The following is a 23,634-nucleotide window of genomic DNA, read 5'->3' on the forward strand; positions in this document are numbered from 1 at the left end:
TATTCAGAATAGTCAAAAGGTGAAAGCAACATAACTTTCCATTGACAGAAGAATGGATAACAAAATGTTTTATACATACAGTGGTATATTATTCAGCCTTAAAAAGGAAATTTTGGACACATGCTACAACATGAATGAACTTGGATGAACTAAGTGAAATAAGCCAGGCACAAAAAGATAATAAAAATACTGTATGGTTTCATTTATAAGAGGTAACTAGAGCAGCCAGACACATAAAAAGAAAAGTAGACTGGTGTTTGTCAGGGGACATAGGGAGGGGGAAATGTGGAAGAGTTTTTTATTGGGCACAGAGTTTCAGTTTTGCAAAAAGTTCTGCAGACTGGCTGAACAATGTAAATATACTTAACACTAACTACTTTAAAATGATTAAGAATGTAAATTTTATGTAAGGTGTATTTTACTACAATTTTAAAAAAATTATAATCATTAAAAAAGAGATTTTTTAAAAAATCCAACCAGGACAATATGAAAAAAGAAAATTACAGGCTAGACTCATGTACACTGATGTAAAAAACAATCCTATACAAAGCATAAGCAAATCAATCCAGTAATTTATAAAAAAGATAATCCAGCGTGACTAAATTGGGTTTATCCCAGGAATGCTTAGTTAGCCTAATTTGAAAATCAAGGTAACTGACCACATTAACAGGTTAAGGGGAAAAACATTTGATCATTCTGAGTTACAGAAAAGCCTATCAATACAGCTTAACATCTATTCATGATTTGAAACAATCAAAATACAACCCTTAACAAGCTAAGAATACAATGAAACCTCCTTAACTTGATAAAGGAGGGTTTTTTCTCTTAAAAAAAAAAACTACAAGTGTAATTTGATTTTAATTTTATTGAAATATAGTCGACTTATAACGTTGTGTTAATTTCTGCTATACAGCAAAGTGACTGAGTTATATTCTTTTTTATATTTTCTTCCATTATGCTTTATCCCAGGATATTGAATATAGTTCCCTGTGCGATATATACAGTAGGACCTTGCTGTTTATCCATCCTATATATAATAGTTTGCATCTGCTAATCCCAAACTCCCACTCCTTCCCTCTCCTACCTGCTCTCCCTACTGGCAACCACAAGTCTGTCCTCTGTATCTGAGTCTGTTTCAGTTTCGTAGATGAGTTCATCTATGTAATATTTTAGATTCCACATATAAGTGATATCCTGCAGTATTTGTCTTTCTTTTTTTGACTTATTCCACTTAGTATGATAATCATTAGTTCCATCCATGCTGCTGCAAATGGCATTATTTCCTTCTTTTGTATGGCTGAGTAGTATTCCATTGTGTATATATATATACACATCACTTCTCATCCATTCATCTGTTGGACATTTAGGTTGTTTCCATGTCTTGGCTACCGTAAACAGTGCTGCTATGAACACAGAGGTTCATGTATCTTTTCGAATTATAGCTTTGTCTGGGTATATGCCCAGGAGTGGGATTGCTGGATCATCTGGCAACTCTATTTTTCGTTTTTTGAGGAACCTCCATACTGTTTTCTACAGTGGCTATACCAATTTACATTCCCACCAACAGTGTAAGAGGGTTCCCTTTTCTCCACATCCTCTCCAGCATTTGTTATTTGTAGACTTTTTAATGATGGCCATTCTGACTGGTGTGAGGTGGTACCTCATTGTAGTTTTGATTTGCATTTTTCTAATAATTAGCAATGCTGAGCATCTCTTCATGTGCCTACTGGCCGTGTGCATGTCTTCTTTGGAAAAATGTCTATTTAGGTCTTTTGCCCATTTTTCGATTGGGTTGTTTTTTTTGTTATTGAATCTACAAGTGTAATTTTAAATGGTAACATTTGAAAGCATTTCCTTTGAGATCAGAAACAAGACAGGAAACAAAACCATGAGTATCTGAAGATATCTAAGAAAGTACAGTAATAATTCAGAGGTAGACAAACAGACCAAAGATACAGAAGAAAGAGTACAGAAAGGAAACCACCCATATATGAAAACTTGATTTATGAAACAGAGAATTTTGCATATCAGGAAGGAAATGAAGAACTATTTCAATAAACAGTGCTGGAATAACCAATTATCCATACAGAAAGAATCAATTCATAATCCATACCTCTCACAAAAATCAATTATTGAGAGATTAAAGAATTAAATGTAGGGCTTCCTTGGTGGCGCAGTGGTTGAGAGTCCGCCTGCCGATGCAGGGGACGCGGGTTCGTGTCCTGGTCCGGGAAGGTCCCACATGCCGTGGAGCGGCTGGGCCCGTAAGCCATGGCCGCTGAGCCTGCGCGTCCGGAGCCTGTGCTCCGCAACGGGAGAGGCCACAGCAGTGAGAGGCCCGCGTACCACAAAAAAAAAAGAATTAAATGTAAAAAGTATAACCATAAAGCTTTTAGTTGATAGAGAAGAATATCTTTATGACCTCTGAATAGGAAAAGATTAAGATAAACTATAAAGAAAAAAACCATATATTTAACTATATTAAAGTTAAGGAAAGATTAAGATAAACTATAAAGAAAAAAACATATTTAACTATATTAAAGTTAAGGACTATTATGAGGTATATATGTAAACCAATTATATTCTACTGTGTTTGGGAGGAAAGGATACAGCTTATAGAGAATGTCATCAAAAGTTATCAAGATATACATGAAATATGTCAACTAACCAACTGAATCCAAAGATCAAATGTTTTAATCTTTTAATTTCCCTCCATATTTTAAAAATAATTCAATTGAGCAATCATGTCAAAGCCAGTAGACTATATGAACAAAATAATATAATGCTAATGTAACACAGAGCTGTCAATGTTCCAACTACTTCACATCTTAAATATTATATTTATAGTGTCACTTAAGATCAACACGTTATTGTAGGGACTTGGAAACAAGAATTTTAAAAAACACACTCTCATGGTTCAGTAAGTGTCTGCATCAACATTTGTGTCTGTATCTCATTGCAAATATTAGCAATGATGCCCTTGGTAAAATCTAAATAGTGTTTCAGGTAAGTGGGATGTTTCTTTGACCTTTCCCACTGCTCCTTCAATCATATTTTTTACCAAAATCCAGAACCTATCTTTGGATGCTTTAGGGAAGAAACATTAAGATAATATATCCCTTGGAGAAATAGTAAGGACTTTTAAAAAAGAAGAAGAAATGGAGCAAATAGACAACATATTCTTAGGACTTCCAAATAATTCTGAAATTAAAAATGGAAAAGAAATAAACGCAATTACAAGGAACACCTCATGCACTTGGGAAACTATTAACACTGTATATATGACTGAAAGGAATGAGTTGGAAAGAACATTTATCCCAAGATAAATTTTTTTAACAATATGAAGGTATATGTCCATCAAGGAAAATAAATCCATTCCCATTTCATCCACCATCAAAAACATCCTTCCCTTTACCCAAAACACACACATATATATACAAGATAAATGTTTTCAACCTAAACTGTAAGTCTCTGGCTCACATGAAAACAAAACGACTCAGACTTGTAGTTTCTACATGCTGCCCACACAGCACTTTGTGAGCATGTGATTACGAGGAATGATGCACAATCACACCACATTCCTTCCCTCAGCTCACACATCAAGAACTTGCCCTCTCAGCTGCATTCTTCTCCAAACAGCCATGGTCACCTTAGCAACCCTATGCTCCTAATATGGACAGCTGCTCCATTTAAAGTCAGCCCTTCTTGGCAGGGAATATGCTTGTTCTTCAAATTGGGGGAGAGAGGAGAGGTTTTCCTTTCAATACACATTGCAGGGGTTGATTTAACTTGATCAGCACTTTTGTTCTGTGGCAGCAATTTGTGTCGAGTTTCAACCTATTTTGAGGTTTTCTTTCTTTTATTTTTTTTTTAATCTAAAAGCAAATGGCTAAAAAATAAAATCAAGGAAGCTCATATGGAATTCTAAGGAAGAATGGAACATGAAACAAAAATGTATCTGAAATAACTGTATTCTTTTATAAAATGATGAAGCTATCCACATTTTTGAAAGTTAAAATTTACTTAAATTGAACTGTAACATCTGAAGCCTTAATATATAAGAAATCAGTCAGAAGACCTGTCATAGCCTATTTCTGAACAACAAAAACATTGCTAAGCTTCGAAGTGCTATGACTCCAATCTATTTAAGAGATTATGAGTTGATCTGTATCCCTTTATCCCACCATCTACATGTGAAATCTTTCCACAGGCTCTAAAGTAAACTAGGTATTGAGACCAAATGATTAGTATATCTGAGGACCCTCCAGACTTAGAATGACCTAGGATAGCACTGGATTACTCAAAACCAATCTTGATCTGTGCTTGTACCACTAAAGCTGGGTCTGAACCAAAGTAAGTCTCTCAGGATAAAAGATACAGGTTTATAATACAGTTTGCCTGATTTTCATACTGCAAACAAATTATTTGGGAGGGAGGGATTACCGTATTCTGAAATAATGTGAGATCAAACTGCTTGTTCCATACCCACAAAAGGATTCTAATCCCCACTTGTTAAAATTAAACACCTAATTTTTAAGTATAGTTAACAGGCATGTTCAAAACTAAAAAAATTTAAATTTATGGTATTTGTTATAAGTTGGAAAGTTTATGAAATAATTTTCTATATAACTGATGGACAAAATCCATATTAATTTATTAAGTGCTGTTTCAGTGAATGTTAAGGTTAAGTGAATACCATCTACATTACTTATTTGTTTTATTTTTGTTTGTATATGTGTGTTTTTTAAACTTCTCAGGCTATGAGGTTCTTTTTGGTTAGAAACATTTCTTTCATGTTAAAACTATCCTTGTAATTACACCTTCTATATGGAGCAAAATATCCATTGATAGGGTGGCAGTGTAGATTAGTAAAAAGAATCTAAAGCTAATTCTGCTACTGGTTTCCTCATTTGTAAAATGATAATACTATCTGTCCTACTTACGGCATGTGTTAACAAAGTAAAAATCATGAAATTATTATGCCATACAAAATACTCAAAAATTTAAGAAATCAGAGAAAGGGACTATGTTACCTGAATTGTTATTTTTAAAAAGAGTGGGGAGTATTCAACAATGCATGGGATACCAAATCAATATCAAGAGGGTCCAGTCTTCCCAGCAAAGATTTTACAAATACTTCAGTGTTGACATGTAAATAACTACTTCTTTCAAAAAGCCTCAACACTGGCTTTTAGCAAATGTGAATTCCCTTACCCTTTTCCATTCCACTACTACTGAATCAGTTCCACATTTCTGCCTGGCCTCCAGAACTAAGTGCCCCTAAGATCCCCCTTCCACAAAAAGAAAGTACTCCCAGAAGGTACCTTGTTAGCTTTTTCGACCTGATAGAAGCCCATCCCTGATCTGATCAGTGCTGTCATTATCCTCCTTAATGTAATGTCAGGGCCCACTTTATCCTCTCCTAGGAGTTTTCCCCTCTCCCCTCTTCTCGACTACAAGGCATATCATCACCACAGACTTGGACATTCTAAACTTCCCACTTTCTGACAATTTCTAGTTAGGGGATCCGAGAGAAGTTACTTCTGCTGATACTGTGCTTACCATAGATGAAACTGTCTTTCTGCATCCCAAATTTAGAATCTTGCATTTGTACTGTTCTTACTCTGTGTTAGATTCAGTGATGGAAATTCACAGAACATGATTCTGCTTCAGTGAAGTAATAGAAAGAAATAAGATGAACGTTCATATATAATTTAATGGAGAAAATAACAAGCAACAGATAATGGGGCGGTTCTATTAACATTACTGGTATTATCTTTCAACCATAAGGCTTTTTACCAGCTAACACTGAGACCTAAGCATTTTAATATATTGTTTCTAGACAAAAAATATGTTTTTGTTAGGCCCTACAGTTCTTTTCTTTGACTGTTCTAACAGACTCCTAGATAGACAGCCTTCTAAACAGATGTTTATATTTCCTCTAATCTTCCACAGGATCTAATTCGCATTCCTCAACTTCAATTCTAATATTAAGAAATAAGCACAAATTGACCTTTTCGTAAATGCTCATTTTATGTGCCTTACACATTTAAGAAATTTTACATTTAATAGCTTCGTTTTAATAAACAACCTGGAATACAGTGTACCAGATGGACAAAACAAATTAGAAGAACACTCAGCAACATGGTCAGATCTTAGAAAAAAATAAGACGGAGGAGGGTGGAGGGGACTATAAGAATTAGATTAAGACCTAATGTATAATTAAAACACAGGCACATAAAATAATAAAACCTTTTATAAGATATAAACAAAACAATACACACCAAACACATTTAAAGGTCATTTGTATAGGGACTAGTTATAAAAGAAAATGGAAGAACAGTCCTTTAACGAACCAGTGATAAATGGGTATGACACAAACTGAGGAATATCATTAACTCAATACTCCTGTACTTGAGGTTAAAAACTGGTACTTCAATATTGGAGAAGATAATCATGTGACTGTTTAGATACCTGGCCTTTCTCCCGTCTATGGAATTCTTACTGCTTTATTTAAATCCATGGTTGTCTGTGGGACCTTATCATCACCCTGACACTTCAGGCCATGTTCCCATTTGAGTATAGTAGTATTTTGTAAGGATTACTTTTTCTTCACCCTCAGCTTGATATTTTTCCTTTTAAATGGCACTCCAAAACAAGGTACAATAGCTAGTATAAAAAGATGCAAATTTTTGTGCATTTTAAATTCTGCATGCATCTAAATTACATTGTGTCTCATAAGCAGCAACATGTTTTGAGATACAATTTTGGACTAGTTAACATGAAATTCTCTGCATTTCTTTACTCCTTTGTCTTTGAACTGTCAATAGTGGATACCAGAAGTTAAACCTGTATTACACAACTATGGTAGGGTTAAGGGGGAATTCCCCCAGCTTAGCAACAGTGGAGAGCTAGAGCTGTTACCACCTCACAGTCCAAAGGGTAAAGGGAAGTGTGGCTACTGGGACCTAGAAGAATAGTGGCAGGAGAGGGCCTCTTGACAGAGGCAAAAACAACAACAACAAACTGGTACTTCAGACAAAGCCATCCTCTTTCATAACAAACAAAGCTGCCCCAAATTCTAAACAGTAATTTTTAAAATTGTGATAAAATATACATAACATAAAATTTACCATTTCAGCCATTTTTAAGTGTAGGGTTAACAATAATTTAAGTTGTCACTGTCCCTTTAATACCTTTAACTGTGTAGCAGGGTAATACTATATAAACGTGAATAATCTTTTTTAGATTATTTTCTACTCTAAAAAAATTATGAAAGCACCTGGTATGTACAAAAATATATATTTATTGAACAGGTACAGGGGAACCCTAAGGGTACAGACAATATAATTCATCATCATTGTATCATAACATACATTGTACTGATGTCTGAGATTTACATTTTATTTGCCAAAAGAACAGTGACAAAGATGTAACAGATCAAGTTCACTAAGATTAAATTTTTTGAAGTTTTTGTTTTTACTTTAAGCATTGTGGTCCAGGAAAAGAAGGATCTGGATTTCTCCTGAAGTAATGCCTTTGAGTAGTGCCCTGGAAGATCAGATAGTGCTATACACAGGTTCTAGGATCCCCTCCCTTAACCCCCTGTTAAGTAGAAGAAAAAAATAGGGCAAAAGAGTTTCACAAGAAACTTGTAAATGAAAACTTGGAAATTTGCTCTCCCTTCCTCCTTACCAGCTAGTGGGTCCCCTTTATTTTAACGCTTTATTTTCAGTTATCAGGATAAAAACTGACTTGATTAACTAAATCTGTGGCAGTTTCAAAAGCAGGTGGAAAAATTGTGTTTGAGGGTGAATGTTACCCTCAAGACATAGGATACTGAAAAAGGAGAAAAAATGAGAAAGCTATTGATCTGAATAATTCACTTTATAAGCATTTCCAGTTGACAGACTGAATTACTCTGCAAGGACCACTACTACCTATGCCAAAAGTTCCTGAGAAAACTTAACCAAAGTAAGCTCTTAATGCTGCCAAGCAATTGATTTTAAGTATCTGGCATAGGGTAAGCACACTGATAAGGAAATTTTACTATCTACTCACTTGAACATTTCATCCTTCAGAAGTCTAAAGAGAATAATAATGTACATCAATGATGATTTAAAATCCACTGTCAAGGTGATCATTCAGGATTTTTTTCTTTAATACTACCTGTTACTCAATCTCTTATTATCTAGCTGGTAGGAAGCATTCCACTTTTTAAACTAAATATAGGAGCTACACAATTTCCATAGGTGGAAGCATTGCAAAATAATCTCCTTTAACTTAAAGCCTCTAAGAGAGCTTCTATGAACCCACTACTCCCTAATGTCACTTAGTACTATCCATTGAAGTAAAAGGTAAATGGGCCCCAATGAAAGAAAAGAACTTTTTTCTCAAAATGGACAAACCCACTCCTAAGGATGCTAGGAATAAGTTGTGACTATGAAAAGCAGTATTTGAGTTTCAAGGTGACTACTTTAATCATACCCTTTTAATCCTAACTTCAAATAAGATGACTTGTGTCTTGCTAGCAAATTCTGAGGTAGTAAAGGAATAGCTAACAAATTGTGAGAATCTTGTAATAATCCAGAAAAGATATAAGTAAGGGAAAAGGATAAAAAGAAAAAAAAAGCCAGAGCAATTAAGCCTATATTCAACCATATTTGTTTTATTACTATATTAACAATGTCTTACCTTGTGGAATTCTCTTCTGAGAAAAATAGATACAATTTTGTCCCTAAAAAAATTTCAGGTAGAAAAGTTGAAATGTTAGTTTCAAATAGAAAGCCTTTTGAAAATGAAAAGTTACAAAATGCTAGCATAGTACATTTAGATTATTATGACATTTGGTATTAACAAAGCTTAAGAAATATTAAGTCTCAAATAATAAAAGTATGTTATTATCTTCATTAAAATATTTATTATAAAATGTATTATTGTATTATAAAAAATACTCTACTATCAAATCATTTTTGCTAAGTACATAATAATGAGTGGCACATTTTCATATTCTAAGACATTAGTACTTAATTGGGTTTTACTCTTGCCAAGATTTGATATTCTGAAGGGTACCTTTTTTTTTAGCTATTCTACATGTCATAAAAGTCATCCCTTTAAAGTGTAAAATTCAGTTACACAACCATCACCACCACCTAATTCTAGAACATTTTCATCACTCCAATAACACTATTCTGAAGGGTATTTTTATTCCCAGGAAGAAACATCTTAACAAATTTAATTTTAAAAGATATACAAGAAGCATACTCTTTACAACACTATGATCATAATTTGTTTTTTTTTAAAATGTGTAGAACAAAGACCAGAAGGGAAAACAAATATCCAAAAACTGTAAGAGTGGCTGTATTTGGAGAGCATTATTATAGTGACTCTTTTTCATATATTTCCTCAAAACTAAAATTTTATAATATTAACTTTATAGTTCTTAAAAAAGTAAAGCAAAAACATACATTTTCTAGAGATATATGCTAGAATTTGTTCTACAACCCAAAGGAAAAACAGAAATACAAGTTGACACTTTTTTAAAAGTCCACTATATTTTTTATTAAATGTTTTTCAAAGTAGATAAAGTAAGTATAAAGTTAAAAAAAAAATTTGGCCACACTTACTAATCTGGTTGAAAAGCCACAGCTGCATCTTACTTTATGACAAATTGACTGTTTCATTACTTTGGCATCTGGGCATCTACTTCTTAATGGTCATTTCTGAAATAAAGATGTAATTAAGAACATATTATAACAAAAATATAAAATCTTTAAGGACAATTATCTAAATATTAGTGACTAGAGGGAACTATCAAAACAGTTCTTAAGCAACCTTCTAATAAAAAACATTAACTGGGCTGAGAATGAGGTGGGAGGGACCACAATTATACAGTTATGCTACACATTCTCAGTATAAAAATCTACAACCGCTTCAGTCCTCAATCCCTTTCACCCATCACACTCTTGCAATTCCTAAGGATGCCACTTACAGACCGGAAAAAGAGGAAAGGAAGACATAGAAAAGGAACCCTAAAATTGCACATTTGGCTTTTTGTTTTTGTTTTTTGTTTTTCTGGCTGCACCGTGCAGCTTTCGGGATCTTAGTTCCCCAACCAGGGACGGAACCCAGGCCCAGGTAGTGAAAGCGCCGAGTCCTAACCACTGGACTGACAGGGAATTCCCTAAAATTGCACATTTGAAAACAGTAAGTTAATTGCTTATTTATTATGCTTGTCTGCTTCTCCCTCACATCTATAAGAAATCTAAGCTCCAAAGGAGATTTTTTTCTGTCTTATTTGCTGGTATCTCTCGAGCACCTAAGACAATGACTGCCATGCCCTAAGTGTTCAGTAAATATTCATCGAAAGAATGAATAACTTTATGAATGATTTAATGTTAATTGATGAAATATTTAACCTGACAGTATGTCAAAATGGCAGTCTCAAAATGCCATTTCTTCCACACATACACCATTAATGTTAATGCCAACTACATCATCAGTATTGTTTCTTTTCGCCAACAAACAAAGCCCATAATTAAAAGACAATCAAGGGCTTCCCTGGTGGCGCAGTGGTTGAGAGTCCGCCTGCCGATGCAGGGGACACGGTTCGTGCCCCGGTCCGGGAAGATCCCACATGCCGCGGAGCAGCTGGGCCCGTGAGCCATGGCCGCTGGGCCTGTGCGTCTGGAGCCTGTGCTCCGCAACGGGAGAGGCCACAACAGTGGGAGGCCTGCGTACCACAAAAAAATAAATAAATAAATAAAAGACAATCAAGACATGGTCCCCAAACTTCAAGGAACAGAATAAAGGCATCTATTACTTTGTAATTTTATTAGTGCAACCTCTGGGAAAGACTCCTAGAAGAGGAATTGCTGGACGTGTGATCTTCCTAAATATTGCCAAATAGTGTGGGTGAGGGTCTTTTTCTTTTGCAAACATGTATGTTCTTTGAGGAGACAGCTAGGAATATAAGAATAAATCTATTATAAGGAGTGAAAAGTTGATCTCAACAATAACCCTCAAGCAACCCAGTAGTACCCCCTACTTCCCATCCTGTAGCTGAATTAATATTCCACAAAATGCTGCTCTTTTAGTAAAAAAAATTGGGGGGAGGAATACAAATATTATTACAGAACTGCTTTTCTTCCTTTCAACAAGCGGTGGAAGAATAAACCAAAATCATTTTTAAATGGTTGTCTACAGAGAAAAGAGAAAGCAAGTTGGAAAGGACAGGCATGCAAGTTAGACTCCTCAGAATATATCTTGTTTCATAGTTTCTACTTTGAAGACACGTTTTAAAGTCAAATGAACATCAAACGATAATGACATTTTGAACATCAAAATGATAATGACTACCACTGACTGAAACATTAAATGTATTTTTTAAAAAATCCATCATCTTTGGTTGTCACTAGAGCAAGAACTAATTATCCTGAAAATTGATAATAGAAAAGAATCAAGTATTTATCCAGCCTTTCTTATATGAAAGGTACCCCCAGAGTAACCAGGCAGTCAGTAAGTGAAAGCCCTCTTTTATAGGATTCCAAAAAATAAATGTAGAAGGAATGACAGAATTAGAGAATACCCATTTTGTAATAGTTAATGAAACAATAAATCTAAAAATTGATCAATGGTTGCTAAAACCATTAGATAAAAGGTTGATGGGAAACTTTATAATGGATAATCAGGCTACAAAACCTGAACCCAGTGATTAACCTTAACATCATTAAAAAAGGATCAACCAGAGTTCATGCGCAGAAGTATTCATCACTATTCATTAGGTATTTATCCCGGGAGCTCCAATTTCAAAAGATATCCATAATATGACCACTTTTACCACCTCCACTCGTATGATGGTCCAAGCCACCTTGTTTCTCATCTGCATTACTGTAATAGTTCTCCATCTGATCTCCTAGCTTCTTCCCTTGCTCACCTCAACAAATCAGTCAGAATAGTCCTTTTCAAAAGAAAATCAGATCATGTCATTCTTCTGCTCAGACCCTCTAATTGAGTACATCTCACCAGTTTCAAAGCCAAAATCCTTACAAAGACCATAAGGACCACGATCTGATTTTACCTTCCTCAACTCTAACCTTATCTCCTACCACTCTCCCTCTTGTTCACTCCATTTTAGGCACATTGACCTCTTTCCTTAAACACATCAAGCATGTTCTCACTTCAGTGCCTCAGGACTTGTACTAATTCCTCCTTCACTTCCTTTAGGACTTGGTTTTTAAAAGTTATCTAATTAAAGAGATACACCCTGGTACCCCAGGCAAGCCCAAAATATCTGCCTCGGATTTCCTCATCTGGCAGAGAATATGTAAGGATAAGTGAGTCATAAATTTTGGAGATGATAATCATTTGAAACACAAATGTAATCACTTTTCGTATCTTTGTATCTAAATATCTATGAAGTTATACTGTCTCTTTTAAAAGATTCTTATGGTACAAACTTCAAAGAATTAATGAAGATATAGCTACCATAGTGTGCGTGGCTTTTTTTTTTTTTCAGTTTTTCTTTTGTTTTTAAATCATCTGTATCATAACCCTAGAAAGAAGTGGTGAAAGATTTGAATTATATGAGTCCCATTAAAAAACAACTAGCAAAATAAATGGCATTCCCTTTCCTCCCACTCCTTTAGGGATTTGTTTGAGATTACATTATAAAATTCCAAGTAATCTCAGAAAAAGTTTAACTACTTCCACATTTATCTGTTACCTTTTAGGCACCATGACCACCAGAGAGAATCAAAAGAACTCACTAACTGTAACATGACTAGACTAGCTATGACATGGTAGGGATGTTTGAACTTAATTATTTTTCTTTAAATAAACAAACTCCTCCTGGGCTAAGGCCTACGCTGCCTTTTAAACATCCTGCGTGTGGTGGCCAAGCTTCAGGGTCTTAAGAGAAATAGCCAGGGGACAGAGAAAACAGCAAGTATGACTCAGTGATCATATTTAATAGTCTCTGAAGACCAAAACAAAGATACCAGTTCTGGCAAGAGTTCTCTAGAATTGCCCCAAAACTGACTTATCCACATACCTTTCATCTGAACAATCTATTTTCACTTAGTTTAAGGCTCACAAAGCATTTGTTATGTGCCTATCAGACCTTACGTAAAAAAATAAACCAGAAGTATTATGAAAACAATCAGCTGGGGTTCTAAGAGTTAGATGATGAATCTAATGTTAAATCTGCTTTTTGGGGGAGGGACGTGAAGAGAACTCTTGAATATTGTTGTGCAGAAATGACCCCATTCATCTGGAAATCAGACTTTCAGCAAGTTCAACCACTTGAAAAAAGGCTAGTGATATTAAAGCAACCTTTTACTGAGCAACTTCTGTATGCCAGAAATTTACATTAGCTTGCTTAATTCTCAGAGCTTCCCTATGGGAAAGGTATTGACAAAACAGAGTGGTTAAATAACTTGTCCAAACCAGAAAAAGACAGCTCCAAAATGCAAAATCTCAGTCTTTCTTTTTCACTGTTATAATCTGCAGTAAACTGGAATAAAACTATTAGTCACAAATACCACATTTGCCCCATAGGAGTAACATGTAAATCCAGGCTGCTCATTTGAGAAATTTGTTCCATTCTTCCACAGCTGTTTTAAATAAGAGGACAAAAGAGGAAGGTTCACTGTTGTACATTAATAAGAAACATGTAGCATTAGGGATGAATCAGAAGAATATGCTACATTTAGCTCTAAGGGAACTGAGTAAGAGTAAGTGAGGCACAGCATAGCTCACTAATTAGTATTCATTCATAATGATTAACCTGACTCAACTCTAAGTGACTGATGGCTATTCCATATGCGCTGAGAAGTCAGGGAAGAAATGTTAAGACTTAATACAGTGGGTAACAGATATTTACCAAAATAGTTTCTGTAGTTTTCTGGATGTCTGAAATACTTCTCTTTCTCTCCTGATGTATAGATATATACATACACATACATACATTAAAGTTTTTCATTAACTTCTTAAAATTTACAATAAAATTATTAGTTATAATTCCTAATTTTCCTTTTCCGGAAAATTCTCTCATGTAGAACATGAGAGAACATAGTTCCTGACACTATGAGATAACACTTATTGGCTTCAGTTCTTTATACTCAACAGAATCTGATTTTTTAACATGTCATTAATCAGAAAATATTTTGTAGGAATATTTTCTTTCTAAACTGTACATTTAATTTGTTACTAGATGCACCCACTGCTTATCGTACAATGAAAGTAACATACCTATTCCAAAATAAAAAATCAAGGTGATTACCTAACTGTCAAGACGCATTACCCTGGGACTTCCCTGGTGGTCCAGTGGGTAAGACTCCATGCTCCCAATGCAGGGGACCCAGGTTCAATCCCTGGTCGGGGAACTGGATCCCGCATGCATGCCACAATTAAGTGTCCATATGCTGCAACTAAAGATCCCACATGCCACAACTAAAGATCCCCCATGCCGCAATGAAGATCCCACGTGCCACAACTAAGACCCGGCACAGCCTAAATAAATTTTTTTTTTAAAAAAAGACACATTACCCAGGAACTGTGGCCTTACTATACTAATGTCTTCAGTTATTTGGAGAAAGTGAAGACTGCTTGGAACAAATTATCCCTATTGACTAAAAGACACGCCATTTAAATAATTTACTGCTTTACACAGAGCAGAGACTCAACAGATTCATGATTAAAAGTTCCCCAAAGACCTAAATACATTATGCTAGTCTTCTAAATACTTGATTGTGTCCTGGGAATTTTCAGCATAAATTAACACACAAAAAAAACCTCCCTCACAATCTCAAATCATTGCACTAATGGTTAAGAATGATGAAGGAAAGGGGAGGGAAGGTAAGGACACACTCTTCCAGGATACCAATTATAAATAATGCAACCTTCACCTATGGTGTTTGCTGTTTTGTTTTGCATTTTAACAAAATGGAAGTACACAGCGTATGGAGTATGTATTGTTTCTTGAAACTTTATCATACACAGCTCCTCTCCCTATAGTTAGTGTTTGTCTCTTTCTCTCTCTCCTTCCCTTCCTTCCTCTTGCACACAATATGAATAACTGTTACTTTTTTAAACTTTGTTTTATATATAAACATGCTACTCACATTCTGGCTATGACAATAAAATATACTTCTTAGTTAAAAAAAAAAAAAAAAGCCTCTTAACATATGAGTCTATGTAGAACATTAAGGTAAATATCTCCTGGGTTAGTTTTCTTCTATGTGTTCAACATTATACGTAATGAAGAGATATATACAAATAAATAACACAGAACCTGTGGCTTTACTGTTTTTCATGAATTTTAATACCACACACAATAAAATATTCACTATGGAGAGGAACCTGGTATTAAAGCAGATTTACTTTGACTCTATTCCAGGGGGTTGAGTTACTTGAATACCAAAAGACTTCAGTACTTGATAGTCTCTTCTTGAAGATGCTGTAATATGTATGTGCCCCACAAACTGTTACCCAACTGCATTAACTTCCTCAAAAGTGGAAACAACTTTTATAAAGCTCACTTCAGCCCTTTCATTTTCTAGGGGATAACCAATAACTTCAAAAATAGAAGTCAACCTAGAAGAGTTACATTTTTTTCCCTAAATTCCTCCTTTATCTGCTAGGAGGAAAATACTATCTTCATTCTTTAGTAGTTTTGATAGACTCTAAATATTTTTCAGCAATGTAACAGATACAATTTTTCGCCACACTCAAACTCTAATTTCTCATGGTAAGCACTGCACAAAGAACAATGAAAGAAAGAATGACCAATGCCTTCAAACTGGAAATTAGTTTCCAGCAAAATTAAAAGTAGAATTCATGTCTCATGAAAGAATTTTCAATAAATCCATATCACAAAGCAATCAATATAAGCTACACCTGTTTTCTCTGAACTACAACTATGAAATATTGTTTCTCCTAAAATCCACATCAGATAATTCAAAGGAATTCAGTGGCCCTCTATAACTTGGTCCTCCTTCATTATACATAAAGAACTTGCCTATATTTAAATTGCACGTAGAAAGAAAAAATGGTAAGAAGGAGGGTGAAAAATCTCATAATTTGGCCATATTAGAAATAACAGATTTTGAGACTGGGGAAAAAAAACTGAAATCATTTTATATTTTATAGGTGAAGAAACTTGAAGAAGCATATGAGCAAGGAAAGAACTGAAGTTCATATTATAAATGGTATTCTACCCTAGAATTACCAATTCCAACAGATCTAAAATAGGTGTTTTAGCTTAATACATACATAGCATATGTAATCAGAACGGATCGCAATGTTGAAGAGTTTAAATGAATGCATGAATTCTGAGTACAGTATATAAATTAAGGGAAATTAGAAATGGCCTATGTATCCTTTAGTGATGACAGAATTCCAATAAGTAACCTGATTCCTTGGTGCAGCTTTTTAGGACAGTCTGTGCCGGATGGATCACTGCTCTGGCCCATTATGGCATTTCTTACTTAGATGACTAATTAAATGCACCATTAGCTAATGTTCATAAAGATAAGAAAGTATATGCCAATATCCTGTTTTCAACCTGGTAGCTTAATAAAAGGACTACTGCCCATTTGACGATTGCTGGTCCACTAAACCAGTTCATAAAAGAGGAATAAATCTCAAAGTTAAGTAGTGGAATAGCAGAGTATATATATAACATCAATTGCATTTATACAAAAACCCATTGTATACAGCCTGCACTGGACCAAAAATAAAAAAATTCACAGAGAAATAAGAGTTCTCAAATTTAAATCTATATTCTAGGAAAGATCAGATTAGGGTAAGGACAAAAAGCATAGTATATTCAATATTAAAAATATAATACTTAGAGAATAAAAATCACTTTCAAAATCATGGACATTTACCTTACATTAAGTATTTCTCTATCACCCAACTCACATTTAGACTGTTTACAACAGTATGTATGTGGAAGGGCATTTGATCTACTCAATTTCACAAAAATTACAGCCTCCCATTTAGTCCCAAAGGCACAAGTGAACAAAATAACATTATTATAAAGTGCTGTCTTGGTAGCAAAGAAAAATATGCAGAACAGACAGACTCATACTAAAGGAATAATTAACAAGAGCTGTGGTTCATGAAGAAATACTCTAGCTTCGGTGACATCATGGTAACTACGAGAGTGTGCCTTTATGATTTTCCCCCCAAACCAAGTTGGATATGTCCCAAGTTAAATAACAGCTCCTGTTTCACTCCTAGATATCACTTTTTTTAGCTTTAAAATAGAAGTACGTAAGTCAATTTAAAATGCAAACTGGTATAAAGGCTTAAAACTTATTGTTTAAAGAAAGCACTGATTCTAACTTTAAAAAAAAAAGGCCTTAATGACTTTCCTAAAGCAGAGGAGGAATTTCATCGTTTTCAACTTACCAATGCAAATAAAAAAGGCTATAAAGGATGCTGCTTTATATAGAATATTTATATAGAATAACATGCATGTGTCCCCCCATTCCTTCCATATATATTTGTCTCTGTCTCTCCCTCTCCCAGGGCTGTGTGTGTGTATATGTGTGTGATGTTTCTTCCTCCCTGCCTCTATTTTGGTCACTCTATGTCCCCTCTCCTTCTTGCTGACTTCTATTACACTCTATTAACTGGCTTCTAAGCACTGATATTCAGAAAGCAAGCATTTTATCAGATTGTAGCCTGTGGCAAAGTGAATTAGAAAAATAGCCACAAAATGAAAAAAAAAAATCATTCAATTAGTTGAAAATAGATAAAATTAAAGCCACAAATTTTCATTTCCTTTAAAATGCCTAAATACATAGATATACCATACATATGACTTTAATAAACTTAGTAGAGTTTATCTAGCAGATTTATTTACAGGATTTTGAGCTAAATATATGGGGAGAGGGGGTATTAAAAGAGTTAGTTTAATACAACAGTTATGAGCACTGGCTTTGGAATCAGCTTTGAGTTCGTGTCCTAGCTCGACACTAACTGTATGATCTTGGGCAGGTTACTTACTCTCTCAGCCTATTACCTCATTTCTAATGTTGTGAGGATGGCCTGTGATAACACCTGTAAGACAGTTTGCGTGGTACCTAGCACATAGTGAGGGCTCAGCACACATTACATCTAAAACATGCAGTCAATGTTTATCACTCTTTTTGTCTGCCTAGCATCTGAACTTCCCTTCTTAAGTCTGGGAACTTCCCCACCTTATGTTTTCAGAAGATCAAAGAGTTTTCCACATCTTAAATTTAAGAACTTCACACCATCTCATGATTTCAGAAGATGAGACACTTTTCCGCATGTCCTACACGGCCACGACACGGGCTATGCCAAACACACATGCCCAGCCCAGAGAAGAAATGGGCAACTAACAAGCAGGACAATAAGAGACCAGAAAGAACTCTCTCTCATACTAATGGTGGAGCAACTGCAGGAAGGTCAAGTCTGGGGCAGAGGTGACAGCACTTATAGTCAACCAGTGCTAGCCGTGTCACTGGGGCAGGCTGTGGCGTCTGTCAGTCTGTCTCTAGATGGCACTGGCAACCTCATGGGAATCGTTGTGCAATGTGATTTCGGGCACTGTTTCTGGCTGCTCAGCCCTGAATCTGGTTCTCTAACTCTCAAAACAATTTGATGAGCCACTGAGCTCTACCCAATATCCTTTTAAAATACACGATACGCTTTTACTGGTTTTTACTGCCACCAAGAATTGTGACGGAAACAATCAGGCAGGGGGAACATCCATTCTCACCTACCCCACCCCCACAGGGGAAAAAGATTCTGTTTTTAATCTCTCCAAAGAAACACAAAAGTAATGTTCACTTTCAACCAACGGATTTATCCTGTGAAGTTTTGGAAACCTTATTTCTATAAATTTTGGATAATAATTTTCCTAATTTGGAATATGAGAAATGTCTAATCAGTTTTAGATTTATTTCAAAGGAACACAGACAAGGAGAAGTGATGACACAGGAAAATACGTATGTGCAAGGAGTAAGTATCATTAAGGTTAAGAGAAATTATCCCAACATGCCTGAAATCAACCTCACTGTATTCCCAAGCGCCTTCTTCCCAGCAGGAGCTTTTCACTTGGGGTTCTATAACCAAGGAGTCCCTCCTCCTCTTAAGGGTTATTTTAAGGTCCAAAAAATTTTAATTATCATCAAAAGGCCTTAAACATTCCTATTTTGTTTTAGCAAATAACTCTAAAATATTTGTATAACAAAACCATTCAATTCTCTGTTAAAACAGTGCAGAGCAAGTCAGTGCCTGATTGCCACAGGCTGATTTTTCAGTATGTAAAATACACTCCTCTCCCTCTGCCAGATTTCTCTGCATGGCCATTTTATAGTTCAGTAATGCTTTTTCCACTGTTTAGAATGTTAAAACTCAAATCTGTTCATTTTATTACTTGTCAATATAAATGTAATATAAGGTTTGTGGGGAGTGTGAAAATGGCGGGTTAAATATGTACTTTTTTAACCCCAGGAGCCAGTTACCATATAGAGTTGAATGTTTTAATGAATAAAAGAGCAATCTAAACAAAAGAGCAGTCTTTAAAAAGTGATAGTCTTTTCAGATTAAAATTTAAAAAAAAAGAATCAAGCATTTAGAAATGTATATTGACATCTAATCTATAGCTATCATATTAAAAACTCAGTAAGAAAAAAACTGAATTTCGACAGAGATTTGTGAAAGAAAATTAAAAAGGCCACAAAATTGTAGGGCTCATGACAATAATACGTTAGAGCTATGTTACAGGACCTTGAGAGTTAAGCAACTTACCCAAGGAACCTATATTCTGATTTAGCTGAGTGATGTCATTAAAACACCTTCAGCTTGTTCTTCAAACAGATTCAAAATAAAGTTAATTGCACGTTGCACACCATATGGTATTAATTCCTGGATTTAAAATGACAAAAAGTACTAAATCCAAGGCAAGTAATTTCAAAACTCAACTGTTAATACTCTTTTTAATATAAAGTTCTGACTTACGATAATTTATAAATACCCTGGACTTATCAATGTAGAAAAAATCATCAAGAAATGTAAAAACTTTTCATAGTATCCATAACTCCCAAGGTGTGTAAAATCATTTTTGCCTAAGTGCTGAGGGCTATTCCATTAATCACCAGTCATAATTTATTGGCTGTTATTTCCCGGATTCTGTCGGAACATAACTTATACTAAACACCACGTATTTAAATTTATGCCATTTAACAACAACAAAAAAGAATTTTCTGGTCATAATCTACCTGCTCTAAAAAGACACCATAATCCCTCATGGAAAAGTTCCTTTGTATTTGGTCACATTATATTAAACACAGAAGGAGCTCTGTACTCAGGAGAGTAAGAAGAAAAAGTTCACAAAAAATCAAACTCTTCTTTAAATGAGGCATGTCCAAGTCAGTCTCACAAACTAGCTATATTTACGTTTCATGAGAGGCCTCGGAGAAGCAGGTCTAAAAAAGAACTAAGGCTAGCTTTGGATGACTACCCTGTTATGAAGAGTAACTTATGCTATGAAACTACCGTTAACAGCCAAAACATTAAAAAAAAAAAAAAAAAAAAAAAGGAAGCCAACAGACTCCCCATCAAAATAAAGTGCAAGAACAAAAAGTACATGATACCCAGAAGAGAACAGGGAATAAGTATGTGTATAAAGAGACAAAGAAGGTTTACCGCAAAAATGGCAAACCCAAGGCACATGTACTGCTATTTCCCCTTCTTCAAAACTGGCCTACGCAAGTAACAGGTGACAGCTCTGTAGAGGTTAGCAAAGGCCTCAAAAACCTCTAGATGGCTATTACAAAGCAATGGGAATTATCAGACCAAGCAAAATATTGCCATTCCTTGTTTAGACTGACTGGAAGAATGTTACTCAGAAAAACTATTAAGGAGGAAAGGAGTGTAAGGAAAAACAATAACAGTAAGCCACAAATATTTACTGAACTATTTGTTTTATTTTTAAGGTTACATACACTGTTTCATTTAGTCCTCACGACAAACTTCAAAACTACTATTACACCCACTATACAGACAGGAAAAACACCGAGGTTTACAGAATTTTAAACAACCAACTTGCCAGAGTCATACATACACTAGTGGTGGTACTGGAGCTCTAACATGGACCTGAGCACTTTACCACTCCTTTTAATGGATCGGGCAATTCAACTGACCTAACCCTCTATCCATCCTCCCATGTAAATCCACCAGGACAGATTTTTTTTAAGTAAAAGTTTAATTATTTAAGTATTAGCATGTTTCTAATTGAAAGTCTGGAAAATATAATGGATGTACCAAAAGTCCTATCTTTTTTATTGCTTTTATAATTAGTATTTTAATGAACACCTTGTACATAAATCTCTGTGCACATTTTTATTCCATTTATAAAATATTATAAATGGAATTCTGGTCAAACAGTGTGAATATATTCTGCCAGAACATCTGATTTTAATATTACTGAATTGATGAAGAGATTATGGTTCCTTAAGAAAAACAACTGTGCCTTATTCTCCCTTACCCACAATGCCTAGGCACATGAGCAAGTCTCATGACTGCTGAATGAATGGAGGGTTCTCTCCCCTTAGCACACAGTCAGAGACTTCTAGAAGAGAAAAATAAACAGAGCAGGCTCCCAAATTAGAAGACAACAGTTATGCCACATATCGAATTCATTAGTGGGCTGCATAAAACTCTTCTTAGGGAGAGAAGAACATGAACGTTAACATTACCATTCAATGTATTTCCATGTGTTTAAAATATATTTCCATGTGTTTGGTTATTTTATAGTACATTTAAAGAATACAGTATTTTAGTAGGTATATAACACACTGAAGACATTACTTCTCCCAGTTTATTATCTATATGCCTTAATCTACTATTGTCCATGGAAATCATTTCAGAACACGTTCATATAGAAAATTCAGAGCTAAATATTTTAATAGTAACTAGAGTTGCTATTTTACTTTGATTTTGCATATCATCTATTTCCATCAAGTTCTAATGATATCATAGCAGGCAATGTCCCCATAAAGATGAAGAAGATTGACTACAAAACATTGTATCAGCAGGCACTGATCCAGCACTTTAGATGTATTAATTTAATCTTTACGACATTACATGATATTACGATTATTAATCTCTCTATTTTATAGGTAAAGAAACTGAAACAGAGAGAGATTAGAAACCTGCTTGTTTTGAGACTTCCCTGGCGGTCCAGTAGTTTAGACTCTGCGCTTCCACTGCAGGCGACACAGGTTCGATCCCTGGTTGGAAACTAAGATCCCGCGTGCCACGCGAGTGCAGCCGGAAAAAAAAGAAACTTGCTTGTTTTTTTGAACCTAGGTATTCTGGCAGCCACACTTCTAATCACTACACAGAACTGACCCGCAGCATCAAGCAAAAAGCACTGAACAGCTTTCCGTGGACATTGGTGACACAGGACACAATGAGAGTATGTGTTCCAGAAAATAGGAAATTCAACCAATCCAGGTGGATTATTTACTCATTAGGTAAATAATTATTTATTATGGATCAAAAACTGTATCAAAATTGGGAGTATTCTCCTAACCTTGAGAAATACTAGGTCTAAGAAAGGTGGAGACAGACCATCATAAGATAGATATCTAGTGTAGACAGATCTAACCTCGCTAGAATAAAACAGAATTTTTACAAGTGCTATGGCACAGAAGGCGTTATTAACTCTGGCTAGGGCACTCAGAGAAGCTGCACAGAGGAGGAAATACCTCAACTACACCTTGAATAACAGACTTGTACAGAAATTTGTAGCTAACAGTCTATCTCCCCACAGAAGGGTCACTGCTGTGAAACTGCTGCAGTAGCTCAAAACATGTCTCAGCACTGCGGAACCATCTTAGGTTTGCTGGAGGAAGAGTATGGGGCTGCAATAGGTCTGAGTGATCAAACCCCCCGTCAACACAATGGGAACCAGCAATAAGAAGCGGACTATCTATCCAGCTTAATTTTATAGCCAGTATAGCTACAAAACTGCCTTTATTTGTTTGACATACCTACATTTAAATTTCTAATTTAGAAAAACCTAAATTTTAAAACTAATAATAAGGAATGGAGGTGGGGAGTAGTAGACCTTCGGTTAATCATGACTGGCCCTGACCCCTTCCTGAAACCTCACCTTAAAAAATTAAAGGAATTTTTAGAAGTATAAAATCCATAAGGGGCTTCCCTGGTGGCGCAGCGGTTGAGAGTCCGCCTGCCGATGCAGGGGACACGGCTTCGTGCCCCAGTCCGGGAAGATCCCACATGCCGCGGAGCGGCTGGGCCCATGAGCCATGGCCGCTGAGCCTGCGCGTCCGGAGCCTGCGCTCCGCAACGGGAGAGGCCACAACAGTGAGAGGCCCACGTACCGCAAAAAAAAAATCCATAAGGATAAGAGAATGGGGAAAGACAACAGCAAATAAGAGAAGGCACAATATTTCGGAAGCTAGGAAAAAAAGAGGTAACTAAACTAACTAGACCAAGAAAGCCGAAACCTAAACCTGAACGGAAGAAGCCATCAAGCTGATAAACACAGAAAGTAGAATAATGGTGGCCTGGGGCTGGGATAAATAAGCAGTTACTGTTTAATAAGTACAGAGTTTCAGTTAGGGA

General features: G+C 35.4%; 1 protein-coding gene across 7 annotated transcripts in view; it reads right to left on the minus strand.

Moving 5' to 3' along the window:
• The window catches only part of FRS2 (fibroblast growth factor receptor substrate 2), a 121,224-nt gene that overhangs the window by 68,682 nt on the left and 28,908 nt on the right, over positions 1–23,634 (minus strand). For 5 of the 7 annotated variants that reach the window (XM_060305736.1, XM_030866308.2, XM_060305737.1 and 2 more), the window contains exons 2-3: positions 9,627–9,722; positions 8,695–8,737 (exon numbers count right to left, since the gene is read on the minus strand). The exons of 1 other annotated variant lie outside the window; for it this stretch is intronic. The gene's annotated coding sequence lies outside the window, so the exon portion shown is untranslated. Of the gene's footprint in view, positions 1–5,562; positions 5,668–8,694; positions 8,738–9,626; positions 9,723–23,634 lie in introns of all 7 variants that reach the window. One more of the 7 variants, XM_060305734.1, reaches the window with a different exon arrangement.

This window comes from Globicephala melas, chromosome 10 (assembly GCF_963455315.2).
Source record: "Globicephala melas chromosome 10, mGloMel1.2, whole genome shotgun sequence".
Taxonomy (NCBI): Eukaryota; Metazoa; Chordata; class Mammalia; order Artiodactyla; family Delphinidae; genus Globicephala; species Globicephala melas.